The sequence below is a fragment of the Peromyscus eremicus genome, chromosome 11 (assembly GCF_949786415.1).
Source record: "Peromyscus eremicus chromosome 11, PerEre_H2_v1, whole genome shotgun sequence".
Taxonomy (NCBI): Eukaryota; Metazoa; Chordata; class Mammalia; order Rodentia; family Cricetidae; genus Peromyscus; species Peromyscus eremicus.
In genome coordinates, this window is record NC_081427.1 from 14194668 (window position 1) to 14208194 (window position 13527).

Genomic DNA, 13527 nt, shown 5'->3' on the forward strand with positions numbered 1-13527 from the left:
ATGGCACCCTTTTCTGAAGTAGTGTGATATTTGGGGTTTCCTTCCATTGAACTATAAGATCGAGCAGAACCGTTCTCCCTTTTGGTTTAAAGTTATATCTCAGTGTAAAGCACACAGGAGGTCTCATTTGCAGGAATGACTAAATCAATGGTAAAGGGTACAAAAACTAAACCATCGCCCAATAGCGTTTGTATTAAACCTGAGTTAGGCAATAGGAGGAGATGTAATCCAGTTTCTCCAAAAACTGTAACCCTGACCAGATACAGGTTGAAGAGGAGTAAAAATGAAACAGAAGGAAAAGCATGGAAGAAGGACCTGTGTGGTTAGTGTCCAAGGATCAGGGCAGGGCAAAAGAAATGGTAGAAGACCATGGTAGTGGATGTTTGAAGAGAAAAAGTAAAGCAGGAAATGATGCGTCTGATATGTACCTGGGATCTGGCCCAGCAGGCCTTTGTAGGCTGGGTTGAGGGCTCAAATCTGTATTCAAAGAGTTCTGAGAAACATAGAATGCTCAATCCAGAACAATAACCTTAGGTTTAAGGCGGAGAACTCTGCAGTTGTATCGAGGGCCGAGAACAGCAACAGGAAGGTTCTTTGCAGAAGACAGGCTAATGGAGGTGGTAGCCAGGATGCAGAAAGCCAGGCTGATGACACTGTTATTTAGGACATCATGAGGACTGATGACTTGACTTCCATTCCCATATAGGATGAGAAGCTCAGGCAGATGCAGGGCTCTTGGGGAAGAGATGAGATCCTCCTGATTACAAGAGAAGAGCAGGAGAGGTCTTTGTGGAAGGGACTGCAACTCTGGAGGCTAGCAGCTAGTGACAGAGACTTGGAGAGAGAAGGGCATGGCTAGGAGTCTGTGACCGTTTTAGGAAGAAGGTTGTCTGGACAAATGGCAGAAACCCCAAAACACCCTCTTGTTTTCTAGGAGAAGGTGACAGAATAACATTTCTGAGGTAGTGGTAGGGGACACAGAGGAAAACATTCTTATGTAAGATGGCTGCTGGGCAGTCATGTTCAGAGGCACTTCAGCAAAACCAAGAGGAAGAAAGGGTAGTACAAAGAGGGCCAAGGGTAAAACTGAGTTGACTGTGCTCAGACAGCATTTTACAGGGCATACTGACAGCATGCAGGAGGTTAGAGGAGATAACCACCATGTGCTCCGTGATGGGAAGCAAGAAGTTATCCATGATGACTTTGACTTGAGTGTGCTGAGTCATGATGCGGGATATGAAAATGGGACTCCAGTAGTCTCATAGAGGACTATGAACCCTGGGCATAATGACCAAATATTTGATTTACAAGACCTTAGGTAGAGGACGTTTAAATGATTAGTAGAATGGCTTGTCCGTACTGAGTATCATGGTGAATTTGACTTCTTCAGAGCTCTGGTAACTTCTTAGAGACTGAACTATCTTAATGAAAAGAAAGGAGGGAGTCCCTAATTTTCTCAAAAACAGCCTCTGCTTTGTCTCGGTAGACACAGCAGGCTGGCCTTCAAACCAAGCACATAATGATGAGCCTGTTGTATACCTCTAGGTCTTTCTGGTCCCTCATCTTCACTGTCCCATTGCCCACACTTAGAAGATGCTAGCAAGGTTCCGGTTTGAAGCTTGTCTCTGAGGCTTTACAGCTCAATTCACCTTGAGAAAGCCACTGAACCTCTTTGAATTTATCCTCCTCCTCTGTAAAGTAAGAGTAATTATGATTTAATTCACAAGGTTGTCATCCGAACCAAATGGCATAATTGATCTATAGCACAGTATATGGAACATGGTAAGAGATTAAAGAAAATGTATAGCCTGGTTCTCCCCACCTCTAGCTGTATTAAACTGTGCCAAACTCACCCCACTCTCAATACTATGCCCTCCATGTTGCTTATCTCTGAATGCCATCCTCCACACCTTGAGTGCCTGTAACCCCTTACTCATTCTTTTCCTGTCCCTGGCATCTGCTTGTCACGTGCTGACTCATAACTAAGGCTCAGTCACTCCAGTGTTCCTCTTTGCTCACTCTAAACTCCCTTATATCATGTGCCCTTCACCCAATGGGTTGTGCGGGGCTGAGAATACTCAAATCTTTTTATCCCTGGTACCTTGAGCTGTATGCTCAAGCACTCTAGACGCATTAGCTGAGACCTGAATAACTTACGTAGTATGGCTTGTCTTTGCTCACCCAAACACAGTTGCCCTTTAAATGGGGGGGGGGGACTTTAAATGAAAATAACTTCCAGTTTTCAAATTTCAGGTAACAGAGAAAGTAAGGTTACCCTGAGTGTCAGGATTATAGTACAGTTGGTGGGTAATAATCCAGAACCTTGAAGCTAAATTATCACTGGGAGCATTTTGACTACATTAATAAGGCAGTCCTATATCTTATAGTAATACAATGTTTACCATATTAATGAATTTAGAATCTCATATATTTGGCAAAGGAGATATAAATGCTTAATTCTAACATAATAAATGAAAAGATACGAAGACTTTCAGATTGGAGACGAGAGCTAGCATTTTATGAGGTGTTGGCTGTACCACTTTCTCATTGGCTTCTGCAACCTGAGTTGCAGTCCACTAGTCTTCCTAAAGGATTAGATAGGAATGGAATGGAATGTGTCCTCACATGATCTGTTGAAAATACTGTTATTTAATTTAAACACGGATAAAACAAAAACAACTAGAAAATGTTTTTATCTACCCTAGTGAGCCCAGCTCTCTATGTTCATTTTATTTTAGTAACTCACATAAAATACAAAATTGTTATAATTATGTGATATTTTAAAAAACTTGTATTATTATTGCTGTGTGTATGTATGTGTGTAATGGGTGAAGGTGTGGGCCCACGAGCGTCATGGGTCATCTGTGGAGATCAGTAAACAACTTTGTGAAGCCAGTTCTCTCCTTCTACCTTTATGGGTTCCAGGGATGGAACTTAGGTCCATAGGCTTTCATGGCAAGCAATTCATCCACTGGGCCATGTCTCTGGCCCTCTATGTTGTATTTTGAGAGGAAAAAAAATCTTGTTGTTATGCACAAGCATGCTTAGCTATAGTGTTTATAGAATAAAGAAAATAATCTGTGCAAGACTGCAAGTTATGTAAGAGAATTTTATTTTAAAAATATTTGCATGTATTTCCTTCACTTCAAGTGGAAGTTTAACTCAATTTGAGAAGGAGTTTGAACTAGTTTTTCTGTATGTCTAACTTGATTAATACTTCCTTATAACTTATAATTATGTCTCTAAGGAAATATCTGGACTTAGCTCTGGCTTAACTCAGAGTTCACTATATTCAATCTTGATTGCTTTTTTTTTTTTTTTCCTAAAGCTACTGCCCCATCGCATCCCATCCTTGATGATGATGTTTATACCTGTGCTGTGGAATAATCTTTCTGTACACTGATATATATTATTCTCATTGGTTAATAAAAAAAACTGACTGGCTGGTAGCCAGGCAGGAAGTATAGGTGGGACAGCCAAACTGAGAATGCTAGGAGGAAGAAGGAGGAGTCAAAGAAGTCGCCAGCAGGGAGAAGCAAGATGGGCATGCTGTACTGAGAAAAAGTACCAAGCCACTTGGCAAAACATAGATAAGAAAAACAGGTTAATTTAAGTGTAAGAGTTAGCCAATAACAAGCCTGAGCTATCAGCCAAGCATTTATAATTAATATAAGCCTCAGTGTGTTTATTTGAGAGCAGCTGTGGGACAGGAAAACTTTGCCTCATACCTGCTCAACCTTTGCAGCCCAGATTCACTCACATAGACTTTGTGATTCAAGTAGGAATTCTTCCCATGCATTTTTCTATCTCCCAGTTCCCATAAGAGGCCCAAGCTCATATACAGGAGAGGTTTCATACCAGCTACAAGCTACCACTCAAATGCAAGCCAAGCAAGCCAAGGTATTTCTGTTTTTTTTTTTTCCAAACACTTCTATTGTGTTTTACCTAAAGATACCTTTAGGTTTTGGCTTCCTTGCACCTTAGGCTATGGTTTTATATTATTTCTTGAGGGAGTTTCAGGATTATAGAAAAGCTAGAAGATGATTTTGTGTGAGTGCTAAGGATTTAATAAAATCAAGATCCTGGGTTAATAATAGCAAGTAGGATACCTGACTGAAAATAGCAGGCCCAGAAAGAACAAGTCCCCTCAAAACCAGAAAATCAAGTGCAGAAGAAGCTGGCAAACCATGTGAGCACCCAGTGAGTAGTCGATGTCAAAAGGAGAAACCTTTGTGACTTGTAAAGTAGAAGACCCGGTTATATGTGCACCTAACTGAAGACCTCAGCTTCCAGCTGTCTGCCAACCCACATATTGCTTTTAGATTTCTCCCTATTCCTTCAGGGGTTTCCTGAGCACTTGAACCTTAACTAATTTCAGCTGGGTTTTTAAATACTGCCTAACAAAATAAAAAGAAATGTTACTGCTTCAGATGGTAGTGGTGGGGGGTGGAGAAAATGTAGGTACCTTCACCAGTGAGCAAGTGTATTTAAAAATGGTAACTATAAAGGAGCCTTTTCTGCATAATTTTCCAAAGTTTTTTTTTTTATAATTACATCAAAGAGGGAAATGGATTAGTATATAGTTTAGAGAATTTCTCAGACTTTAAATATGTATAAATCATCTGGAGCTTTTGTTAAATTGCAGATTCTGATTCAGTGGGTTTGAAGTTGGCCAGCAGATTCCACATTTCTAGAGAACTCACAAGAGATGCTATGTTGCTGGTCCTTGTTCCACACACAGGACTTCAGGGGATTTCGGTTAATTACTATTATTCTACACAATTAGATGTAATCTCCTTCTGAAAATGTCTGTCATAGGTACATGTCTAATTTTTCCAGTATGAAGCTCAAAAATTAGTTCTGTATTATACTGTCTATACTTGAATGATTGGTAGTCTTAAGTGGTGAAATGGATGTTGATTATTTCCCAAAAAGAAACTCTACATGATAGCTTTTGGATCTTTTCTCTAAAGATGGCTAAAAACCATTCCTTCTACTCACACATCTACACAGGACTATGGTAGAAATAGTTTAAAATTTAAAGCTTCATGGCTTTAACTTGCCCATAAGGGAGAACTTATAGAATGTTTGAGTTCTCAGAGGGAACAGATTCAAATTCAGTCCTTGCCCTTGAAGAAACACTTATTCACAGCACATTCACTGGATTTAGAAGGTGGAACCCCCAAATGATCATTCCATGCAAGAATCAGAAGCTCCTTGCATGGGCAGCTCTTACTGGGTCCCTTTCCTACCCATTTTTCACTCTGGAAAGTTTCCGTTCCCACATATTTATCCTTGTCCTTTGTATAAAGGACCAATCCTGATCTCAGAGAGTTTGGGGACTTTAAAACCCTAGTCCAAGCCTTGTAGTTAATGAGGACACTGTGGTTTTTGGCTTGAGACACAGTCCATCCCTCAACTCCACTTAAGATCAGAAACACATCCCATATTCTATGTCCCTCCACTAAGCTTTGCTTCTCCACAACTGAGTTTAGCCTAGAGCTGTCCATCTCCCACAGAATCTGCTTCCTCATCCTAGTCCTGCTGTCAGTAGGAGGGTCCCATGTGTAGCCAACTCAAGCTTCTATAAATTAGCTTTTACCCGTTTCAGGATCCCTTCCCCCTAGACCCATAGAGACCCGTACATCTCATGACACTGAGGCTGCTTGCCTGGATTGGACAGGTTGCCAAATTCTCCAAATGTGAACTTCTGCTGCCAGTCTTGGCTGTAGCCCTAATTTGGCAGGAGTTGGGAGTTTGAGGTTCCCCGTGTTATGGTGTAGGACCATTTCTGGGTCTACTTCCTCCATGACTTCTCTAAATTATTACAAAGTAGAAAGAACAGAAACAGGGCATGGACATGCTGCATGGATGTCCTGAAAGCAACCAGAGAAGCAGGCTTGCTTTCTGACCGAAAAATCTCTCCCAGATTTTTATACTAATTTTTTTTTTTTTTACTTATTTCTATACCCTTGTTTGCATTCAATGGCTGAAGTTTTCTGAAAGTTTGACTCCTAGACTAAGAGAGGTGCTCCCACATTACTGCCTTGAGGGATTAAACTTTTGTTCTTCATCAAGTTTATTTTCTACTTTCAGTGGCTAATACAGTAAGTTAAAACAAAAGACTATTATTTGTATTACAAATAAGCCTGGAGTTTCATCATCTGTTTGTCTAGTTAGTCAGACCTCTGAAAGGGCAGCATTCCAGAGGCCTTGGGAGGGACTACAGCTGCAGATAACAGGTTCACGTAAAGGCAAGGCTAATACGCCCATTTTATTAAACATGGGAAAAGGAACAAGAAATGAGACAGAGGCGTCAAAGACTGTGTCTTTTAGAATACTTTGAAGTTTGTATGTGGATAAACAAGTGACAAATATATTTATGTTTGCATGTGTTACTTATCTATATGGAACTAGGTGGGAACGATTCATCAAAGGTTGGAAAATAATTCAACCATGGTAATCAGTGCAATGCAGGAAGAGGGATATTGCTGTTCCCACTGTTTTCTTTGCTTGTTTGAGCTGCCAAAGTCCGAGACATATTATTGCTATGTCAATGGTAAGCTGTTGAACAACCAGTTTAAAATTTTCTCATAAAACAAAAATAAGACTGACTGGAAATGGGATTGGGGCATCTAAAATATTTTTTTATTATAAAGCAGTCTAGACATTAAAAATTATACATTTATTTTGAATCACTCACACACTGGGGAAGCATCCTTTTTATATATGTTATTGTAGTTCATGTTATAAACAGTTACCCAATGAAGCATTCAGCTAGCCATACCTACACTTACATTTCCAACAGTGGTACAAGAGAAATGTAAAAAGTGTAGCTTGTGAAGACAATGTATAACCTTTAATGAATGCATTAGGATCATGACATCACTCTTATCTGGTAACAGTGGGATCAGGCTTATGGGACCTCATAAGATGGGCAAAACTGTGAACATCAGTCCAAGAAAATTCTTGTCCCAAACCCTACACATGGATCTTTAGGAGTTCTTAGTCTCTGACCTAGACAGTTGCCTAAGATAAGGGAGTAGGTGAAACAAATTAGGGCCCCATTATTCAGCGCCAGAATCTGTTCATCTATAAAACCCACAGTGGGTACCTGAAGCCACAGATAGCATTGCATCATCTATATAGAGAGCTGCATGGCTCTCTATACATCCACCACATGATCAAATTTAGTTAAGAAATTAGATGCAGTATGAGATGATCAACAATAATAGTAAAAGCAGAATAATTATAACAATGGACTGTAAGAACAAGACAAGCACTATTCTGGAGTTCTAGGACCAGTGCACACAAACACTGAGGTATCCACACAGTTGATCTAATAACCAAGATGGTTACTAACCGACTAGGATGTGAGTAGTATATAGATGTTGGATACACTGAACAAAGAGATAATTCCAGTTAAGATGGAGCAGACAGACCATGGAAAATTGCATCGTGCTACTCACAACAACATGTAGTTTAAAGCTTATGAATTGCTTACTTCTGGATTTCTCCATTAAGTATTTTCAAGATATATTTGGCTGTGAGTAACTGAACCCATGAAGAAAAAAAAAAATCACACACAAGAGGAGACTAGAGTGAGGAAGGAAAAGGGAGTCAGTTATAAACAGCTGATACATCACAGCTCAAGTTCAAGTGGAGTCACATGATTCAGAACCTCTTGATAGTGTCCTTGGGCTACACAGCACAGCAAAATGTCTGCCCAGCATAAAGACAATGGGATTGCAAAGAAAAGCTTCAGTCATGCTCATTGTCATTCACAGGTCAGCTCCTTTTCATTTTGCCCAGCAGACACTCATTGTTCCCTGCAGATATACCATTGTGAAGAGTGCCTTCCCCTCCTTCTGATCTTTTTAATGTCCCCAGGTACCAAGGCAAAGCTCCATCAGTCTTCGACATTAAGTAGGCAATTGTCGTATCCTATTAAACCGTGCTCCACACACAGTGTACCAATGCAGAGCTGTCATCTGTAACTATGCCGCTCTCCCCAGTCACCTGCAATCATGAGCTGTTATTGCACCTGACCCCCTTCTTCCATCTCCAGCACTGCTTTACCCAGACACCCACAAGATGCATACTACATACTGATTAGATTCAGGAAGGGTGTCGGGGCTGTGACAAAGTGCTCTGGACCAGCTGCAACTCATTCCTACAGACGAATGCTATAAGTAAACGCAGGCCCTAAAGCAGCCACATTTTTTTTTTCTAAAAGAAGCCTTTGAATTAGATTTTTATGTGAATTTTTCAAAATTTTTATAGATAAGTTAATATAGTGCTTAATATGTACAAGCTAAACATAAAGATTTGTCAGAGAGATCTGGTATATATATTAGAATCTGTCATCCCATTGTGAACTGTTCCCTATCCCTCATGACCTTCTTCTAATAAAGAAGGTGTTTAGGACAAAGATGTCTATTAAGATACAAATCCAAGTTGGGTTACAATGGTGATCTTGCATAATAATAAATGTATATGTAATTGTGGTGGTTCGTCTTGCTTGTCAACTCGACACATCTGGGAAGAAGGAACCCCAATTAAAGACTTTCCACCATTAGACTGGCTTGCAGGCATGTGTGTGGAGCACATTTTAGTTGTTAGTTGGTGTAGGAGAGCTAGCCTACTGTGGGCAGTACCGTCCCTAGGCAGATGGGCCTAGGTTATCTAGGAAAGGTAGCTGAACAGCCCTGGAGCAACCCAGTCAGCGGCATTCTTTCCCGGTTTCTGCTTCATGCTCCATTGTTGTTCCTGTCATGCTTGAGTTCCTGCTATGACTTTTCTCAATGATGGATTGCAAACAATAAAATGAAATAAACTCTTTCTTCCCTAGTTTGGTCATGGTTTATTACATCAACAGGAAGCAAAGTAAACAGTCATGATATATTGTGATAATATAACTCTGGAAAGCAATATATTTCTCTTTAATTATAAAAGGCATGTGTTGTGTGTTGGGGGTGAAGCTAAGTACTAGAGCTCTTGCTGAACATGTGTGGGGTCTGGAAAGAGTGAGAGTGAGCGAGAGAAGAGAAAGCAAGTGTGTGTGTGTGTGTGTGTGTGTGTGTGTGTGTGTGTGTGTGTGTGTGAGAGAGAGAGAGAGAGAGAGAGAGAGAGAGAGAGAGAGAGAGAGAGAGAGAGAGAGAGAGATCCTCTTGGATTTATAACAGAACAAAATAAAGGTCAAGTTAGTATTCTATAGTGACTGTAAACTTTCCTAAGATATAAAATATAGTTTGGGGACAAATTTAGGACTGTGAGAATAGTAATTTGGATTTGGTAAAACCTAAGAATGACCTTGTCAACAGTATGACGAACATGCATTTAATTAAATCATGCTACTAAGAAACTCAGAATGAATTTTGTAGAACAAGGGAAATAATTGTGATATAAAACAGTTTCTATTGCAAAATTGTTTACTTATTTATTTTACTTTGTGAGGTTCTGTGTATTGAACTCAGGAAATATTTGTTTCAGTTGACAAAATAACATATGTTCATGTATGATATCATATAGTACATGAGTAATTTCTGCTGTTAAATACAAGTTTGTTATTTTCATATGAACTCCTTTGTAGAGTTCGTGGCTTCAATACAAACATGAGAAGAGTTACCTAGTCATCCTTGAAGTGTGAATTATTGTCCTTCACATCTGACACGTGCCCCAGGTGCTCCCAGTTTAGCTCTTGGTAACATAATTCTGACAAAGGCATTGCCTCGGGTTCTCGTAGGTACTTTTAGTTGGCTTTGTGGCTGCTGACCTGTGCTAACCAAGGTGACTGCTCAGAAGATGGAAGAAGACCAAGCATCCCATTCCCTAGGTCCACCAAGAGGAACCTTAAGGACTGTCACCACCCCTGAAAATCCACTCGTCCTGACACCTGGCCACGTTGTTCCCAGGGAGCCCCTGAGTGCACTAACATGTTTTACTAACCTCTTTTCGTTCCCTGGTGTAATCGTTGATGTTTACTGCCAACTTGACATAATCCAGAATCATCTAGGCACTAGGCCTCTGCAGACGTCTGTGTTGATGATTCTGATCACATTAATCCAGGTGGGGAGACCTGCCCAGTAGGAGTGGCACCGTTCTTTGGCTGAGAATCCAGACTGCAGGAACTGGGCAGCAGCGTGTGTTCATCTCTGTCTGTTTCCTGAGGTGGGGCGTGAAGACTCCCGCTGCCTCGACTTCTCTGCCATGATGGACAGCCCTTCCACCTGTGAGCCAAAACAAACCCTCGACCCCTCAAGTTGCTTTTGTCCAGATATTTTATCTCAGCAATAGGGAAGGTAACTAAAATCCCTTATCAGCCTTGAGTCTTCTGTTCTTTGCCAGCATGGCAACTCCAGATATTTAAATAAGTTCATCATTGTCCTGGGACATATTTTCTGAGCTCAGCTGGGTAGTCAGCTGGGAACACAAACTGCTCCCCAAAGGTCACCATTGGCATGGCCATTGCTTTAACACGGAGACCCATGGTTTCTTCTGAAAACTTTTGTACAGTGGTTTCTCCACTCAGTGTCACAATACCGAATCTTTTTCCTTCAGTGTGGCCATTTGCAAAGGAGTTTGCTTTTGTTGATATTATATACTGACCCAGCATAAAGGACAGGACAGCCATTCCCTTGAGGGACCACAGCAGGACATAAAGACCCCCTCGAATATGCGTATTATGGTGACTGGCTTTGGAAAAGACTTCTAGTCTTTCAAAATGAAAGTGGCCAGAATGTGCTAGTCTTCCTTCACGCTGGTAGGAAGAGAGTACCTTCAGTCAGAGATGGAAAAGGATTCCCATCCACCGTGCAGCAAAGACTGTAGGTGATTTCTTGTTGCAGCGTGTTATTTACCCACGCCATCTTGTTTGTTTCATATTAAACCCATAAGGATCTGGTCTAGCCACCAAGCACTTATAGTCATCCCGACACAGTTAAGCGGTCTGCTAGCGCGTGCAGTTTGTTATACTCAGGGAGGAGAACACCAGTGGGGAGGAGTTCCTTCCTACAGAATCATTACTCTGTTTTGTTTTTCCTGGACTGATCTATTAAATACTTGCAAAGAAAGGACTGAAAACTTTCTGTTAGTCTTTGCAGTCCTGGCAATGGCTTGTTCCTTGAGTTCTAAGTTCCGAGAAGGAACGTTTGCTAAGCCTGTTTGCTCAGCACCTACCAGGACTTGAGCATGTGGTTCCCTTGACTATTCACTCAGTGCCAAAATATTAATGAGCAGCCATGCAAATCCTTTCTCTGGAAGACCTTCTTCTAGCTAGGGTGGAGAAATGTCCACGTCCCAGGCACAGTGTATCACAGACTGTGTGTTTGGACACATGACGTGGTTTACTGAGTCAGTGTCAACAAAGGGGGAGGTTAGGGTGACGGTTCAGCTGGTAAGGGTGCCTACTGTGTGAATGAGAGGACCTGAGTTCAAATCCTCAGCAGAAAAAGACAGGTAGGTATGACTGCAAGTACTTGAAACCCTAGCCCTGGGCAGGGGCACAGGCACATTCTGGGTGCTCACTGGCTAGCCAGTCTCATCAAAACAATGAGCCTTCAGTTCAGCAGAAGGCCCTGTCTTGAGGATGACAGATGATGCTGGTGGTCTCTGGCCTCTGCATGTGTGTGCATAGGTTCTTTTACCCTCAGATTCACTTGCGTATGACACACACTCATACACACACACTCATACACACATGCACACACACTCACATATGTCAATGAGTTTAAACGGTCAAGAGAAACTTTTCTTGTAGAGAAATGTTGCATATGATGACATTTATCTTGTTTGGAGTTTGACCTAAGCTATGATGATAACTCAGTTCAGCCAGTTACGTACAAAAAAAAGTGGAGGCTGCTTGGTACGGTTTTCAGTATTTGGGGAGAATTCTCTGAACAAGGCTAGCTGTTTTGTGAAATGATTAGTTGAAAAGGCAGAGTCATACAATTATAGATACAATGTTTGGATCTGTCTCTCTGCAAGAGTCCTTCTAGCAAATGCATTAGGAAGGCTCTTGCTAATTCCAAGGAGAAATGCTTAGTTTGTTGAAGGAAGACGACGCCTCTCTCTTAAAACAGTCATTCTGAAGGATATTAAATTAGAATCTGGTAGAAAGTCACACTGACGTAACTCCAATGAACACAATTTCCCCCTTCAGTACTATGCAGTAAATGTTCACGCAGAAGGAGTCCTTAGTGGAATTTTTGTGTTTTTTCTTCTTTTCTTAAAGGTATAGCCGATATTAGAAATTTAAGTATAATCTTCAGTAGTGTTTTGCACAACACAGGCATTTCAATCCCATTGGCCAGGAGTGTTAACATCAGTTCAATGTGAACCCTGTCATCTTTGTTGAGTTTCAGGGGTTAGAAAAAGTGAACAATACATGTTGTGAAAGTAGAATGGGGCCAGCACTACACTCTTGGGGGCTGAAAACAAAGTTGCATGAAGACAAAGATGATTTCAAAGTCAGAGCTTGGAACAGCTCTCAAATTTGAAACCTTGAAATGATCACCAAGTGACTAGTTGAGCAGTTACATAGCTCTAGATAAAAATGGAATTTTTATTGTCACACTTCACTTAAATGGTGTTGACTTTAGGTGACAAACAGGCAGGGGTTAGTCCTGCCTGATAATGCCTCAGGTGATGTCAGCAGGTGTGTGCTAAGTAAATAAATGAGAGATTTCTTTATTACGATTTCACAATCAAACAACAGCAGTCTCTTTCCACTGCTTTTTCAAACAAGGTTTCTGCAATTTCAGGGCAAACCTCAGAGGAAGTCCACTGCTAAATCTGAGTACCAGTCATTATTTTTTTGTAATGATAAAGATTAATGACAAAAGTACTCTGCCAATCCCAGCTGGTTTCTCCAGCCACTGGAAGTGACCACTTGTAAGAGAAGTTTGGGAACAGCTTGTTTCTCCATAGAGGTCTGGTCCAACTCCTTCTTGCACTCTGAAGCGAGGCAATTCTCTCTGAAGTTTATATCTAGTATAATGGTTTCACCACTGTTATTATTTTCGACAACAATGACTACCATTTGTAGTCAGAAGTTTTCCTGCATCCCACCCGTCCCACAGCCACTAGGACAAGTAAACACACAGAGGCTTATGTTACTTACAAACTGTATGGCCTAATGGCTCAGGATTCTTGCTAGCTAGCTCCTATAACTTAACTCATTTCTATTAATCTGTAAGTTGCCACACAGTCGTGGCTTACTGGTACTTTCACACCTTGCTTCTCCTGGCGGTGGCTGGCGTCTCTTCCTTCTTTCTTTTCCTGTCTATCAGCTTGAATTTCCTGCCTGCCTCTAAGCTGCCTTGCCATAGGCCAAACGGCTTTATTTATCAACTAATCAGAGCAACACATATTCACAGTGTATAGAAAGATATCCTACAGCAACCATTTATTGAGGTCTTATTAACCATTCATTAAGGCTTAAATATATTTGATCCTTAGGGGCTCATTGTACGCATTTCCAGGTTGTCAATATGACTTAAAATCGATTCATAAATGGATTAAGAAAGG